Source organism: Scardinius erythrophthalmus, assembly GCF_964197995.2.
Source record: "Scardinius erythrophthalmus genome assembly, chromosome: 4".
Classification (NCBI taxonomy): Eukaryota; Metazoa; Chordata; class Actinopteri; order Cypriniformes; family Leuciscidae; genus Scardinius; species Scardinius erythrophthalmus.
This window is the reverse complement of record NC_138224.1, coordinates 56,723,754-56,742,152: the sequence shown is the minus strand read 5'-3', so window position 1 is coordinate 56,742,152 and position 18,399 is coordinate 56,723,754. Positions and strand designations below refer to the sequence as shown.

Below are 18,399 nucleotides of genomic sequence, written 5' to 3'. Positions count from 1 at the left end.
AGAATAAGGAGAGAACGAGTTTTCAGGGACCATGATGATTTTTTGTATATGAAATAATTCTATTGGAATCTATCATCTCACCTTATAGGTCTGGTATATCACAGCCGTCCCTGAGTGCCATAATATCTGTCGTTTTAAATGGTATACTTAATATGGTTAGTCGATACATCAGGTTCCCCTACACTGTGCGAGAACAGGCCGAAATTAAAATGCAATTTGCAGCAATGTCTGGTTTCCCAAATGTAATCGGCGCAATTGACTGCACTCATGTTGCTATAAGGGCACCATCTGAAAATGAATTTGCTTATGTTAATAGAAAGCATGTGCATTCTATTAATGTGCAAATCATATGTGACTCCAACATGACCCTCACAAACATTGTGGCACGCTGGCCTGGTTCAACACATGATTCCTTTATCTTGACACATAGCAGTGTAGGGAACAGACTAAATGCAGGCGCAGTACGTGATGGCTGGCTTCTTGGTGAGTTTAACAATATTAAAAAGTAGAAACTGTAACAATTTTGTTTTTAATATAATTATAACCTGCAGGCGACAGCGGCTACCCCCTGAGACGCTGGCTCCTCACCCCATTTTTAAACCCGCAGAGCGCAGAGGAAACTCATTATAATGAGGTCCACTCTCGTGCCCGCGCAGTTGTGGAGCGTGCCATCGGCATCCTGAAATGCAGATGGCGTGCTCTGGATGCCTCGGGTGGCAGAATTTTATACCATCCAGCAAAAGTGTGCAAGATTGTCAGGGCGTGTGGTGTTTTTCACAATATAGCACTGAGGAACGGTATTCCTCTCCCTCCTGATCTCCCTCTACCCCGGCATTACGACCCCGAGCCACAGCCCCCTGGCCGACAAGAGGGATATCAACGAGGTGCAAGAATCCGTGAGGATGTCATGCGGCGTTTGTAAAGAAAGACAAAACTCAAGGTTCATGTTTTAACTGCATCTTTTAATGATTGTGCAATTTCTTGCATCACTTCTCTCATCTGCCGTAGCTCATCTGCAACCCTGTTGACAGCGTTTATTGTCTCTCGCTGTAACTGCAGGACTGCGTCAGTGAGTACCCGACCACTTTTGGACGTGCCAGGCACAGAAGGGGCACTGCTTTGAGCCGGACGCTGTGCATCTGCATCTGAGAACCCCTCACCCTGAACCTCCTGTTCACTCACAGCTTCAGACTCCGGAAGGACTGGAGGACAAACAATTGGCAACATTTATCCATTTATCACCCCACACACTCAAATATACAGCGTTAATAATTAAAAAAAAATCTGTTTAACCTTGCTCCTCTGTGGTTTCAGTCACGTCAGTGTCTCCCTCCTTTTCCGACACAATACCACACACGCTGACCTCCCCAATTATAGCCGCGATTTTGCTGTCCACTGATGTGAGATCAGCTGTACTTGAGCCCCCACCAGTTGCAGCCACGCTCTGGCGGTGGGAGGACAGTTTTCTCTTTGCCTCCACCTTGAATGAATGAGAATCTTTATTTCACATATTTTGCATACTGTAAGCACATGTAAATAAAACTTTTTGAAAATCAATATTGCTATTTATATAGGTATATAGCCTAATAAAACACAAATGTAATATGTTGGTAAAAAATTAGTATACCTTCAGGTCGGACCATTTTTTCTTTAACTCTGCAACTGTCCGTTCTGTCCCACTGACACAATTGACGGCAGAAGCAATACTTTGCCACTCGCACTGCTTCTTTTTATTAGTGACCCCACTGCTGTGGCCACCAAATAACAATGTTTTCCGAGCCTCCACCTCCCCTACAAGTGTTTCAATCTCAGTATCTGAGAAATTACGTTTTTTTCCTCTTTTCTCACCTGTCGCCATTATTCAAAGTAACAGAAATACACGTTTTCACTTAGCCTATATATGGGATTCCACTCTCATTTACATGCTGATCAGCAATCATGAGGTGATTTGCATTGACTATTTATGGTTAAAAATGGGCGTGTACAGGGCGTGATATGAGGCTGGTTCACGTACGCACATCTGCGGGTGATCTGTGATTTATAAAGGGAACATTGCTTACAGGTGTGCGTACGCACGGTTTTATAAATCGGAATATTTTTTGGCGTACGCCATTTTTGGCTTTTGGGCGCACGTAAACTTTTAGTATGGATCCTACGCACAGTTTTATAAATGAGACCCCAGATGAAGTGATTGATGGTGTATGGGCACATATTTAAAATTACAGCCAAACTGATAGCCAAGCACAGGTAGTGGGGGGAAATTAACAACAGGAACATCTGCAGCTATAGGGGGACATTGGTATGAAAGTGGACTACCACGAGGTACAGGACCAAACTGTGAGGGGACCAACTCTATTTTTGACATGCCCTCTAGTATGTGTGCCAGCAAAGGCCGGGGATGGATCTGACTCAGTTTTGTACCAGAAGCCAAGACATCAGGATCTGGAAGGGTACCTAAAGAAATGAATACAAACTATTAGTCTTGAACACATTAAGTTGTAGCTGAGTACACGTGTACACATACAGTGTTGTGTATTACCTGTGTAAGCCCTGTATAGGGTAGACTTAATTCCAGTCTTCCCAGCTGACTTTGGCTTCAGGACAACAAGTTCACTCACTGCCTCTGGATGGACTCCCTTAGTATAAAACAAACAAATGCAGTGTTAAAGTATTCTGGAAACACTTTATAAGGTTATATACATTGACATTAGATTATGACATTAGATTATGCATTTATATGAAATAATAATGAGTAATAACAGTAAACAGATTGTATTAATCTCGGGTGATGATAATTTATACCTTTGTTACTTAATCTGCACTCTTGTGCATTATTAGTCCATAATGCTTTGATGTTAACATGTACTTAGGCTACTTGTTTGTTTGAGTTGATACTATAGTGTTCTTACAAATTGCAGAAAAGAAAAAAAATACATGCCTGTGTTCTTGGACGATGCCATCTCTGTGGCTCACTCGTGCAGGCCAGTGGTGGTGGGACAGACTGTAAATTCAGCTGCACATAGTGGGCCGTCTGATACACAAGTGCTGTCAGATGGTTGCACAACCCTTTACCAGCTGCACAGCTGCACATATAGGCAGAAATACAAACAATCTCTTCTGTCTCCAATGACACCTGTTTGAGAAGACAAATAGTTTAGCTAATGAATTGTAATTTTATGCTGTGAGCTACATTAAAGGGATAGTTCACTTCAAAATGTAAATTAATACAGAAAAAGTTTATGACGGGAGATGTTAGTCCCGTCCGAATCCGTACATGAAATCACAGACGTAGGTTGATAAGAATTGTAACTCAAACGTCGTTTGGAAAACTAGTCCCGTCCGAATAGGGCTTAAGATGCGGCGTGCTGCTGATAGCAACAAACCTGGATGATGACTTCTATCTGAAGCACCAACTTGAGTGGCTGGCTTTGGATTGAATGTAAGGGATGGCTTACCAGCTCCACGACGCACATATTCATCTACATTGTGTTTTTCTTGTCTACGCATCAGGGGTTCAAATCTGGGTCCTGAAGGTGGCTCTAATAAATCATAGCTAAACTCATGAGCATCTTCAGATTCTTCATACACCTTTAATTTGGCGTCTGAAGCAGCAAGCTCAATTTCAAGCTCCAATTGCTCTTTTCTAATTCTCAAGCGAATTTCTTCCTGTTTTATTGCTTCCCTCTTTTTCATTGCTGCAGCTCTTGCCAATAGCGCTTCACGTTCAGCTTTAATGGCTCTTGGAGTTTCAGTTTCCCTCAGACTGATGAGATTACCATCTATGCAATTTGAATGATAGTGTTATGCTGTTTGGGCCTGTTTCTCTTGATTGGGCAGAATTGTTGAGCAGCCAGATAACCTGCCTAACCGGTTTTCGCTTGATAGAATCAAATCACTGAAAGATTCATCCCTACATTTGCATGCTTTGTTTGGATTTGTCTCCACCTCCAAAAGTCCCTCCCCCTCTGAAGGTAAAGGTCAGGGATGGGCAACTTCGGTCCTGGAGGGCCACTGTCCTACAGAGTTTAGCTCCAACCCTGAAAAAATCACCTGCCTGTAATTTTCTAGTAATCCGGAGGACCTTGATTAGCTTGTTCAGGTGTGTTTGATTAGGGTTGAAGCTAAACTCTGTAGGACAGTGGCCCTCCAGGACCGAAGTTGCCCATCCCTGGTATAGGTATATAAACTACAATGTATACTGTTTGAGTTAGACTGTTGGATGAACAGTCTCCTGGTCTCTGCTTGGACGAAGGAAAAGTTTCCTACAATAGAGACTTTTATTTTATTTTGTCACTTCGGGGTAGGTACGCGAAACGAATTTCCCTGACAACGCTTTATCTGTAGAGTGGGAAAGGGATCCTCCATAGGGAGAGACTAGTTGGCACTTCAGCACTGCGTTGTCATCGGGTCCAGGTTAAGGTCCTTCGTCAGATCTGGATACGGCCTGGATCCGGCAGGCTGCGGGAAAACCTCGGGATAAACACAGACACTAAAATTAGCGTAGATGCCATTCTTCTTATGATGTAACGAGTACATCAGGATTTATGGGAAGTGTTCCCGGTTCCGGCTGACCTAATCTATGCAGCCTAACATTGAATTATAGAAGTCTATAATGTGTTATGTGTATGCTATGTCAAAGAGATGTGTCTTTAATCTAGCTTTGAACAGTGTGTCTGCTTCCCGGACAATGGTAGGAAGACTGTTCCAAAGTTTTGGTGCTAAATAGGAGAAGGATCTACCGCCAGCAGTCGATTTTGATATTCTAGGTCTTATCAACTGGCCGGAATTTTGAGATCGCAACAGACGTGAAGGACTATAATGCGTTAAGAGCTCGCTCAAGTACTGCGGAGCTAAACTATTTAGTGCTTTGTAAGTAATCAGCAATATTTAAAAATGTATGCAATGTTTAACAGGACCTTCCCAAAGCAGCGCTGCACGAGCATCCAGTAGTCTCCACTGGTCCCTGTGACTAACTAGCCCCACGTAGAGTAGTTTGGACTGCTCGACTGGCTGGGGTCACATCTGCTTTAAAAAGATGAAATCACCCTCACTGTGTAAGAGTACACGACCCACTTTCCCACTGTGTAAATATTTATAGGCCTCAGTACTTTTATAATTTTTCATTGCTGCTCCATCAACTCTTTCTGACAGGACAAAGTAGTTAAATATGTCCCCATAGGTTACCTCTGGCCACTTCTTCAGATCGTCTACCCATGTTAACAATGACGATGGATGGGACAATATGAGACCATCTGATCATCAGATGAAGTTTTCTCCGTGCTCCCAATTTAAAACATTTACGGTATCAACGTTATTTGTCATTTCGCTAAAGTTTTGGCTAGCTATAAACAATCTTCTGACTACTGAACTAGCTAGCGAATGTGCCGTGTCATGTTGGCGGAAGTACTTAGTACTCTTCTAATATATTCTGTGCACTTTAAATCAAGTCTTTTTAGGGATAGTTCACCCGAAACTGTCCACTAACTTCTAATGTATGTTCCACAGAAGAAAGAAAGATATCCAGCTTTTGGTCGACATGAGGGCATATGCACATTATGTCAGTTTTTGAGTGAACTATCTTTTTAATACATTTACATTGAATAATTTAGCAGACGCTTTAATCCAAAGCGATTTACAAATGAGGAGAACAATAGAAGTTAAACTAACAGTATTCAAGTGCTGTGAATAATAGTGTGAATAGTAGATATTTGGTAAAAGAGTATAATGTACATGCATTAGGAACTCAAGCAAGACTATGACATTAAACTACTTGATGTTGTTGATCTGTCAGTCTATCGGGGGAATTAATGAGAATAAACCGTGCTTTATACAACCCTCCTCTCCATCGTATGATAAAGTCCTGCTGATACAGAACGTCAGCAGAAGCATCAACGGCACATCAATACATCTTTAATAAAACTCTGTTTACCGTATGTGTTTAATGGAGCGCAAACAGAGCAATTGAGTTTTATGAGTCAAGAGTTATCTCTAATAAACCTAAATGTCACAGAAAGGAAGGGTGTATGCAGTGAAAAGAAGGACATTGACTTCATTTATTGAGTGCAGATGTTTAAACTGAACTGCAGGCGGTCTGTGAATGAGACGCAGGCTTTTGCATTGAAACACAGCAGGCAAACGCTGCACTACTGTCTCGAGAGTGTTCGTCCCGGCTGTGTGTCGAACTCTGATGTGTGTCAGTTCTACAACAGCAATTCATTAAACCTCCAACATCAGGCCTCAAGAACATGTACAATACACAGTCAGCCAGTGGGTTCAGAAACATGAGATATTCAGAACAATACCTAAATATATAAAACAATTTATAGCTGTATCTGTAAACTTGATCTTCAGTAAAAGTCACGATTACAAAGGGGAGAATGAGAAAAGTGTAAGTCAGAAGCACCAGGAACAAACTGCCCAAAATTTTCTTGCGCTTTAGAGAAGTAAGTGATATTGCATGTGAAAGACCGCGACAAGTGCCAACAAAACACAGAATGACTATCGGGTAGGGGATTAAACAGGCGATCGATTGGGACACATAGCTAAACAGCCAACGAGAGTTAACGTCTGTAAAGTCTGCAAAGATCAGAGGAACAAACCAGATGATCACAGAAACGACACAGCAGACTTTTAGTGAATGATGAGATCTGTACCAGATAGGATGAGAAACCAGAAGATATCGTTCAAAAGCAACACATGCCATAAAATACAGACCCGCAATCAAACTATAATCATATGCATCCTCCACCTCCGCTGACCCTGTTATTGTCTCCGTTAATTTACAAATGATCTGAATGAGATCTGAAAGAATCAAATGAATAACAAACACTGGAGTGGAGCGATTAGATTTGATAAGAGCACACAACGCAAACAGAGTTAAGATCATGATTACAATCTCAATGGCTGACATGATCTTGATAATTAATGAGTCTGCAGAATTAAGTTTCAAGAGAAATTCCCTCCTCTGACGTCTCCTTCTCCTTTCATCGCTAAAATAAAATGCTCCACTTGATCCGTTGCTGCTGGCGTTGTGTCCCATCGTTTCATGAAATCTTGACAGGCAACAATAAATAACAAACCAGTCATTAGTTTAAAAAACATGCATTCATTTACTATTTACTACTTTATTGAAAACATTAGGGAAAGATATATGACATAACTTGTTTTCTGTGTGACTGTTGAAATAAAGTTTCCTCAGTTTGCTTTCCATGTTCTTTAGAGGAGATGTGTGTAATCAGGGTTGCCAACGTGAGAGTCACGCATTCAGCCTCAATCTCACGCTCTCACGCTCAACAAAGAAATCTCACGCAAAAATAGACATTCTTCTGTGCTGTATTTTTTTTTCACTCATGTGCACTAAATTTCAGAATTACTATAAACAATTCAGGCTCTTAACTACTGGATGGACCACTAGTTATGGCGCAAATTAGTTAGTAGCTAGCGCTACTTATTTTCTGAGTTAAAATATTTAAAGTTTATAGTGTAACTATTGTTTAACGTATTTTATACTTAATCTTATACTTATGTATAATACTTAAAAATACCCCGATGAAAATGAACCATGCTTTTACTATAGTAAAAGTGTAGTAACCATGTTTCTTTGGTTGGACTGATAAAGTTAACATATGTACAGCCACAGTATTACTACAAATAAGTCAGACAGAAACATCAAAATAAATACATAAAAAAAGACACTTGCATGACACTGTACTAGAGCCTTTTTATTTATTGTTTTGTAGCCTGCAATGAGGCGCTCAGTATCTTCATCGGACCCTACAAGATAAACACGGTACTTTTTTTGGCACAACATAAACCCATTAATATTACGAGACAATGAAATATAACTTTAATTAGGGTTAAACATTTGAATTCTTACACTTAAAAACTGAGGGCGCATCTCCGTTGCTGCATCCGACTGCCAGGTTTACATCACCACCATCACCACAAAGCTCCTCCCTCCCGCACGCAATGGGTTGTGGGCAATATTAGCCGTTAGAGTGTGCATCATAGACAGTAAAAGAAATGGACACAGCGACCCCATTGAAACTCAATTGAGACAAGTGAAGCCCATTTTTAGCGATTTCTTAGCACTTCCTTTCCTGACGCGCAGACTCAAACCGAGCAAAGCGTTACACGGACCACGTGAGCAACCCGTCTGTCTTCTAGTAGCTGTGCCAAGAGGAATCTGAATCATTCCCTTCCGAATCTTGCAGAGACGGAGAGTGTGAGTAGGAATTGTCCATGAGCATGGAGCAGGATCAACTTTTGCTAGGTATTCTGATTAATTATATTGTCATTTTGCCTCTACGTCCCCCCGATTGCCAGCGAGCTTCTCCTCCCGTCCATACGGTAATCTCTCTACTGTGCGACAGAGAGTCGCGTGGTTATGACGCAATCGTTAGCCTATTTTTACAAAAACTGCTTCTACGGGGCCATAACATAAGCTACAAGGTAATGGAGCATTTTATACATTGTCGTGTTTCTTTAGAAATAAATAATGGACAAATGGAGTCTTCAAACGCCTCAGATGTAAAGTTATTCGCTGTCAAAGTGACGCCAAAATGAATGGGAGTCAATGGGATGCTAACTGCAGGTGAAGTTCTGCTACAAGATGGTGGCACGCAGCCGGCTTCAACTTCCGGTCGACTTCCTTCCCGCCTGGTGTGCATTGATCTGCACTTCGAATTCTAACCGGAAATAGTAGACCATCCGGGTATCTTTGGAATACTCATTTCAACATGCTACGATTTGGGACGTACTAATTCTAGTTTCGCATACTATTTAGGACGGATAGTATGCGAATTGGGACTCAGCAAGAGACTGTCGTCCAAACCAACCGATAGCGCGCGCACGCACGGCAGAGAGGGAAAGTCTTACAACTGCGCATTTTATCAGTTGCGGCGCCTTCATCTATAGGCTACACTGCAGCACGACGTATATTCACATCAAATGTTAACGCAGAGGAACGGGACACTGCAGTTCACAAAAGTTCATTATTTGCATGTGCTTTAAAGCCTTGCCGGTTAAACATGTCATTCGCTGCTGATGCGCTGTTCAAATATGCGCTTTACTGAGCGCGTACACTCGACGTAAGCCTGTTACTGGACTAAAAGTTATCTTTTGAGTCTTATATTGCGCTAATACTGTCAAATACAGACAATGTTTACATAAACAAAGTTGGTTATGTCTAAAGTGAAAGCAAACAGAGAAAATTAATTAAAATCTGCTTGTCATATATGCGTGTATATTAGACGCGTCGCGTGCAGTTCTTAAAGAGACAGTAGCCCTAATAATAAACATGCTGCCGCTTGTTCTTAAAGAAATAGTTCACCCAAAACCAAACAGTTGCTGGTCCCCATTGACATACATAGTAGGAAAAAAATATACTATGGAAGTCACAGGGGTACATCAACTGTTTGGTTACTGACATTTTTCAAATAACGTTTATTTTCAACAGAAGAAAGAAACTTATTCAGGTTTAAAACAACTTAAGAGAGTAAATAATGACTTTTTGGGGGGAGAACTATGCCGTTAATGTTAATAAAACGACAAAACACACAGAGGAAATCATTCACTGCTCTTGACTGAGAACTTTAAGTCTGTTGTGTTTTATTTTCATATTTGTCCATTTAATTACTTTCTTCAATTCTACTGTTAAATACACCTATAGCTGAAAAAATAAAGCACTGTTTATTTCATTTGTATATTAAGTTGTGTATGTGTAATATGTATCTCTGTTCTTAATTTTTAATAACAAAGAAAATAGTGACAAAGATTTTATCTTCGCCACTTTGACCTAAATGTCTGCCATTCTTTTTTATTTTATATTTTGTTACCTATATTTTGTTATAAGGCTTTGTTTTTAAAATAGGGACATTAGTTTGGCTGTAATGCTCAGTCACATGCAAAATAGTAAAACCAACATGAAAAAGAATCATGATAAAATCGTGATTTTTTTCTGAAAAACAAAAACAAAAATTGTGATATTATTGCCATATCGCCCACCCCAGGTGTAAAAAAGTGCCTAGATGTGCTTAGATGCTAAAAATGTGTTATTATTGATCATTATATCACACTACAATTAAACATAATGAAACATTCATTTGAATTGAAATTGTTTTATTAGCTTAGCTAATATTATTTATTAGCTTTTTCTAGAGATTGCAGTCATGCATGACATGGTGAAAAATGACTTGAAATAATACTGAAAATAGGTTGAGATGAATGTTAAAGGTGTGCCCCCCCCCCCCCCCAAAGTTGGCAACCCTGGTGTAATGTTAGAAAGCTTGAACTACGTGAAATGTAAGATTAAAGTTTGGAAATCCTCCATTTGAACAATATCACAGAAGCAAGAATGCTGTTGTTCTGAATATTCAGTCCAGCACAGCTGCAAGTGTACAATGGTTTATTAAACTAGGAATAAATCTTGAAGAACTTTACTGACAGGATTGTGTGTTTCGTCTGCAGGTCAAAGCAGAAGTTTGTGGAGCAACACACAGACTGACAGATGTTTCACAAGTTTCCACTGCCGTGTTTAAAGAGCTCTTCATTCACTGCACACACTGTAAAAACACACATCTTAAAGCTTGTGGATCTAATGTAGGAAATGCCTGAGATTACAGACAAACTATTTGATCCAACTTGTGCTACTGTAATTACCTTAAAGACACAATTAACTAACAATGGTGGTTTGAGTGAAAACCAGTCTAACTTTCACAAACGGTTCGGCTCAACTACGATGACTCAAGTAATCTGAAAACGCTTTATATCTGATGCTTTCATTTTTAAAGTTCACTCAGCGTTTATTCATATCCTCAGTAGAGTAAGAAACCCATGAAAGATCGGAGAGATAAAGCACAGATACGTTGATCTCTCTAAAATATTGATTCTTCTGCTGCTCTGCAAGCCTGTTTGCTTTAAGAAATGGAAATCTGTGTTGCTGACTGACTGAAATCACATTCAGTGTTAATTAAAGGAAACTAGTTTAAGTGCAGATGATCCCAGTGAGACCAGAGGCTGAAATACAAACATAGTTGACTAGAGAGATGATCTCCTGATCTTCCCTGGAATCATAATGTACAGGGTGGGCCATTTATATGGATACACCGTAATAACATGGGAATGGTTGGTGATATTAAAGTCCTGTTTGTGGCACATTAGTATATGTGAGGGGGCAAACTCCTCAAGATGGGTGGTGACCATGGTGGCCACTAATGTGCCACATACAGGACTTTAATATCACCAACCATTCCCATGTTATTACGGTGTATCCATATACAGATCTGGCCTTCAAAAACGCGCGTTTTCTCCCGCGGCATTCGGCAATTCGTCTCGTAGAGTCTCGCAGAATTCTGCAAGTGCTTCGGGGGGGCCTACTTAAAAAATCCCTCAATGTGTTTCGCTTCACAGAATATCCACCAGGTGGCGCATAAAAAACAACTTTACATTAGATTTTTTCTTTTACTTCACATTACGTCATGATTGTGAGAAAACATCCACAATAAAATATAAATTATAAATAGTAATAGACACAAATATTTACAGTAGGCTACTGTATTATACAGACATTTGAAAATATTTGTAAATGCAAAAGGTTCATTAAGACAAGAAGGGGTATTGGACAACGTTTACGAATTTTTATATGCTTTGTCATTGCTGTGGTTTCCAGGAGATGAGTGCATGCAGAATATGTAACATTGCTTTTATTAAAACAGCAAAGTGACGTTCTTGCCAGCGCATAACTTTTTTGTACAACTATTAAGATGATTGTGCATGCAATGCGCATTTATATAAGTGCAACAGAGAATTTAGTGTGAGCATAATACACGTGACTCTGCCTGTAAAAACCCAGCAGTATTTTATATATAGATATATATATATACACAAAATCATCCTAACATAATGCAATTAAATAATGCGACTTACCCAGATTCTTAATTCGTGCAGATATTTCTTGTGTGATTGTTCTTGTGCAGATATTTCTTGTGAGGTAATGTTGCAGCACAACGCGTAGCATTTATATTTTGGGCGCATCTGATGTGCCATTACATTATTAATAAATATTTTAATTTAACTGTCTTAATGCATTAAGCATAAAGATTTTTCCACGTTAGTCTCAGAATGTCCGGGGTTGGTTTGAGGTCTTGCCGACAGTTTGTAAATCTTCTAAATATTCATATTCACAAATTCCATACAAAGGGTGATCAACAGTTATGACTTCTAAAATAAAATAAAAATGACCAGATAAGAGGTGTCTGATTGACAGTTTGACAGATGTTGTTTTAAAAAAATAATTACAACATTATGGGGAAGTGGTATTAAATATTCGGTAACACATAGCCTAATACAATTATTTTAAGTATTCATTTTGTTCAGTTTTGCTTTTACAAAATGTTCCCTGTTTTTTATATAATTAATTTAACCTGAGATGTGCGTTATATCGCTTTTTGATCATTATTTGTGTTGTCGAATTTTGACACAGTTTCATACTTGTTCATAATAATTTGATTCATAATTATGTTGTTTTTTTCTAAAAGTAAAAGTAAAAAAACTAAAAGTTTTTCTAAAAGCAATATTCTAAAGAGATACAAAGACAGTGTATGTGTAACCACCAGATTTCGTCATGAGTCATTTTGTACCCACCACTTTTAACTTCCGTTGACCGTTTTCAGTGGTTATGAGGAGCAATATGAGAGAATTTTTGTAATCATTGTCTGACACAACAAAAAAAAATTATAATATTCATTTTATTTTAATTTTCGTGTTCGCATTTATGAGGGAAAAAACAACGTGTCAGTTTACGGTTATGGACATGAGCGCTCTAAAAGCGGCAATAAAAGTCTGCTTTAAAACTTTCACAGAGACCTCAAACAGAACAGCTGCCTTTCTTTAAATCGAATTTCGTTTTGTATTAATTATGTCTTAATTTTAATCAATGTTTCGTGAACCAATTGCCTGGATTTAAGAAGTAAACATAGCAGACAATCACGACATTGGAGGCGCCGGCGATATCTCATAAATGAACCGAAACTCAGCGTGTAATGCACATTCACATTTACAGTGTATTTAGACACATTTATACGCATTCATAATCATTACTTTTACCGGTTCTTTGTGGCAAGCTTTATGCGTGCGGTCGTGCGCTTGAGTGCGGCTATATTATCGTAAATGCTCATTATTTAAAACAAAGCATAAGCCTCTTCCTGGCATGCAATGGAATCTACAATGTCAGTTGGTTATATCAACATATGTCAAATTAAGTTACGCGATATCAACAAATTAAGCTATAAACATTAATTTGAAATAACTTAAAGCATATGTATAGTATATTTGCTTAAATAGTATTTAAACAAAGGAACTGCAAGGGATTAAAACCCTGCCCACACGCTGGTGAAAACTGGAAAAACCGGTTTTCTTTTGATTCCCTGAGAGGAGATCGATTAGCATTGGGGGTTGAATCGGCAGACCTGGGGGGTGGGTGGTTGTAATTTCTTGACTGTGCAATTGGTAGCAGCTAAAACAAGCAGCTAAAACAAAGACTGTGCAATTAATTAGCCAACATTTTGGAAATAACTTTCTTCATGTCGTTTTATTTATACACTGTAAAACATTATTATTATTATTATTTTTTTGAATTTGTAAATATTAAATAGGCTATGTTTTACAAACAATTGGTTTACAAACTCTTGGAGGTTTGTGGTTACCATCATTCAGAAGAGTGGTGCTTGTGTTTAGACTTGTGTTTTACGTGATTAAATCAGGAAGATTACATTGGTTTCTGTCCACACGGAGACGCATTTAAGACGATTTAATCAGGAAATGGAGGCACCGGCGCGATATAACTTGCATTGCTCGTGAACTGAGCTCGTCTCATAAATGAACCGAAACTCAGAAATGTATCTAGAAAGCTTGAAATGTCCACTTTTAAACAAAACAATTCAAAACGAAAAGAAACAGATAACTCTCTTATGTAAGTGTGCATTTCTCTCTAGGCACGTTCACAATATCTGCGAAGATGACAAGTCAGCATTTTCAACATCTTTGACTGACACTGACACATAAAACACTAGTTGATTAGTAAACAATTAAAATGTCTCCTTGCTATATTTGACACATGATTACTTTTGCCAGTTCTTTGTGGCAAGCTTTATGCATCCGTTAACTATCGAATATCGTGACTCATATTTTGTACCAGACCATTTATGGTTGTTCATATTGTTCAACAAAGTTCTTGATAAAAAAAGAAAAGAAAAAAAAGAAGCTACTGTGCCTAATATTATTGTTGTATAGCGCGCAAGGTTTATGCGCATGCTTTAAGTCTTCTCCGTTTTTAGTGTATGTCTGTGGCAGATTTACAGTGCCTGGTCTGGTATGTATACTAGGCTACATCGTTTTGAGTCGGTTTCAGTGGTTTAGTGTGTACGCAGATATTTCTTGAGACGACGCCATGTTTTTATGTTTTACTCTTTTAGTTTTGTTGCAATTTCACCAAAAGCTTATAATTAGGAAATACACACGACACGCTAAACTTATATTCTCTATATGTTAAAAATGTTGTAAAAAATACGTATTATTCTTATATATTAAGAATAACAATATGATACATTTATATTGCACTCGAAATGATTTAGATATGGAAAGAGGAATTCTTCTCAACTACCACCAATAAAGTTTTAAAATTCTTCTTTAGAAAATATTATATTTTGATGATTCTGCAAGTTCAGCAGACAGTGAGGTTCGGGTTTGTTCCGATCAGAGCTCGTGAGTGGAGAGCGCATTTCTGAATATTCCGCTCCGCTCGTTCATTCCGCTCAGGGTCCTCGGCCTCGCTCAACACAGATGTCCTGTTGCCTGGTTCGAAAATATGTGGAATACGGGCTGCTTTCGACTAAAAGTTTTTTTTTCTAGTCGACTAGTATACTAGGCTAGTTGTTCATTTAAGTAATTCGTGGACAAATCGCCCCTTTATATTAATTTAATTAGCCTACTTATATCATGATCATGAGCGTTTACGTAATATAGCCGCACTCAAGCGCACGACCGCACGCATAAATCTTGCCACAAAGAACCGGTAAAAGTAATGATTATGAATGCGTCTAAATGTGTCTAAATACACTGTAAATTCGAATGTGCATTAGACGCTGAGTTTCGGTTCATTTATGAGATATCGCCGGCGCCTCCAATGTCGTGATTGTCTGCTATATTTACTTCTTAAATCCAGGCAATTCATTGGTTCACGAAACATTGATTAAAATTAAGATATAATTAATACAAAACGAAATTCGATTTAAAGAAAGGCAGCTGTTCTGTTTGAGGTCTCTGTTAAAGTTTTAAAGCAGACTTTTATTGCCGCTTTTAGAGCGCTCACGTCCATAACCGTAAACTGACACGTTGTTTTTTCCCTCATAAATGCGAACACGAAAATTAAAATAAAATGAATATTATATTTTTTTTTTTGTTGTGTCAGACAATGATTACAAAATTTTTCTCTCATATTGCTCCTCATAACCACTGAAAACGGTCAACGGAAGTTAAAAGTGGTGGGTACAAAATGACTCATGACGAAATCTGGTGGTTACTCGTACAATGTCTTTGTATCTCTTTAGAATATTGCTTTTAGAAAAAACAGTTTTTTTTTTACTTTTAGAAAAAAATGACATAATTATGAATCAAATTATTATGAACAAATAATGAAACTGTGTCAAAATTCGACAACACAAAGAATGATCAAAAAGCGATATAACGCACATCTCAGGTTAAATTAATTAAGCTCCTCATAACCACTGAAAACGGTAAAAAAAAAAATCGAACCAAAAGTCAAATTAATATGGACTGAAATTAAAAGTGGTGGGTACAAAATGACTCATGACGAAATCTGGTGGGTGCGTACCCACCGTCCCCACCGAAATCGACGCCTATAAGGGAAACATGATAGTATAAAAAGTACTGTGTGTAATGCAGAAAAGCGCATTACAACCATGTTAAAACTATTTAAAACGTTAAGATGCAAAAATGAACTAAATGTAAAATTAGATAATGATATTGCGCAAATGATCTCGGTCTCTTTAAAGGTCTTCGCAAATTATTGTGTTATAAGACTCAGTTATCATAGCCTACATCACGTCTCTTCTAGCCTACTGTAAACACAGAAAAAAAAATAAGACAAATGATGCGCGTTTGAGTCGGATTTTTATGAAGAATATGTGACTGTTTATGTAACTGGCAAAAGAAAACATTGTATTCGTCATACTTCGTCTACTCAGTATGGCCACATGAAACACGACTGCCATCTACAGGTTTTAGTATTTCCTGCGTCCAAAACCTAATCCCCCTTCTGCACGATCCCGCAGAATGTCGGAAGTGCTCGTGGCATTCTTTTCTCTGAGACGCGCATTTTTAAAGGCCACATCTGTAGGCGCGCCTGGAAAAACTAGCGCCGTTCGCTTCTATTATTATAGATACATTTGAAATCTGCACAAATGTGAACGACCCCTTATGGCAACGTGACATTAGCCTAATCCAAAATATTTCCGTGTCATTTCCTCCTTTCTTATCAACAAGTGGATTTTCAGCCAGAGGAAACGCAGCTTTTTGATATAAAGTTTTTCTTGTTCCCGAATACAAATATTTTTTTAAGTATTTGTTCGGAAATAAGTATTCGTAAAAAACACATTATTTGTGCCTTTCCGAATACCGTATTCGGGTTCGGCTCCACCCCTAATATATATATAGTTACATAATGAAGGCAGACTTCACTGGCAGTTCACTTCACTGTTCACACACACACAGCTCCATTGCAGAGTCCCCACTTGTATAGGTAGAGATCGTTCACAAAGTCCTCACTTGGTCAGTGTAGAGCGACATTGGTCTGTTAGTAATATAGACATGTATGTGTGTGTGCAATGACACATAACAATGGCAAGTAAATTGGTAGGGACTGCATAACCAAGCATACAAAGTATCTATGAAGGCCTATATATATATATATATATATATATATATATATATATATATATATATATATATATATATATATATATATATATATATATAGCCTATATATATATATATATATATATATATATATATATATATATATATGATACTATACTATACTATCTATATATATATATATATATATATATATACTTATAGTTACAAAATAAAGACAGACTTAACTGTTCACACACACACACAGTTCTATTGCAGGCTATTGTGAGTCCACTGTGTTATAGGTAGAGATCGTTCAGAGTTGAGATTCCATCTTGGCATGTTTAATTTTTTTTTTTTTTTTTTGCATATTTGAAGTTATATTATGAAAAAAATTTGTATTTCATTTTTGTTTCTTCAAAATGACCAGATGCAGCAAGTCAACTCAAAAGTTTTGAATTTGATCTTAAAGAAAGGATGGTAACGAGCGACACATGTTTGGTTGCATTTAAATTGAGCAATATTTCAAACACTGAATATCTCTGTACATCAACATCCTAGCAACAAAGGAAATATAAAAAATGACATGTCTATTGATTTTATTAGAGTATAAATTATGTTTTAATTAATAGGCCACAACAGAGAATGAATTTCTTAAAGCAACTTTGCTGTAATGTCCACAACATAACGCTTCTGATGTTTTATAGTGCTTTCATTGTAAGTGTTATGATATTCTGTATTATTTGTTGGTATGGAACTGCTACTGAGTTACAGAAGAAATTATTAAGAAAAGTAGTAACAAGTAAATTGTTAGGGACTGCATAACCAAGCTTAGAAAGTATCTATGAAGAGAGAGCATTAAATAAGAAAAAGAATATTATGAATGATAAGAGGATATTATCGCCTCTGCTATTGAACTGTTGTCGCCGGGCTGTCTGTATTTTTTACCCCGTTGTAGATTTAAATGGTCTTTCCTCAAGCAATTCAATTTTTGATAACTGATGATGTTCGTCATTCTTTTTTTTTATTTCTTTTTTTATTTCTATTGTATATGTTTAACTATGCATATTGTGATCTCTGATGCCTGTGTGGAAATATATTTTATATGTTATTATATATATTGTGTGTGTGTGTGTGTGTGTGTGTGTGTGTGTGTGTATATATATATATATATGTTCATATATATATATATATATATATATATATATAGTTACAAAATAAAGACAGCCTTAACTGTTCACACACACACACACACACACACAGCTCCATTGCAGCCTATGAGAGTCCCCACTTGTATAGGTAGAGATCGTTCAGAAAGTCCCCACTTGGCCAGTGTACAGCGACATTGGTCTGTTAGTAATATAGACGTGTGTGTGTGCAATGGCAAATGACAATGGCAAGTAAATTGTTAGGGACTGCATAACCAAGCATAGAAAGTATCAATAAGAGAGAGCGTTAAATAATAAAAAT

At 37.8% G+C, this 18,399-nt stretch overlaps 1 pseudogene across 1 annotated transcript in view; it reads right to left on the bottom strand.

Annotated features, from left to right (window-relative positions):
• Nucleotides 1-942: 942 nt before the first annotated feature.
• LOC308689357 (verrucotoxin subunit beta-like) overlaps nucleotides 943-18,399 on the bottom strand; it is a 40,017-nt pseudogene continuing 22,560 nt past the window's right edge. Inside the window, exons 4-7 of the transcript in view lie at nucleotides 2,317-2,454; nucleotides 1,628-1,791; nucleotides 1,294-1,480; nucleotides 943-1,202 (exon numbers count right to left, since the gene is read on the bottom strand). The product of the transcript in view is annotated as a verrucotoxin subunit beta-like (transcript). The remainder of the gene's footprint in view (nucleotides 1,203-1,293; nucleotides 1,481-1,627; nucleotides 1,792-2,316; nucleotides 2,455-18,399) is intronic.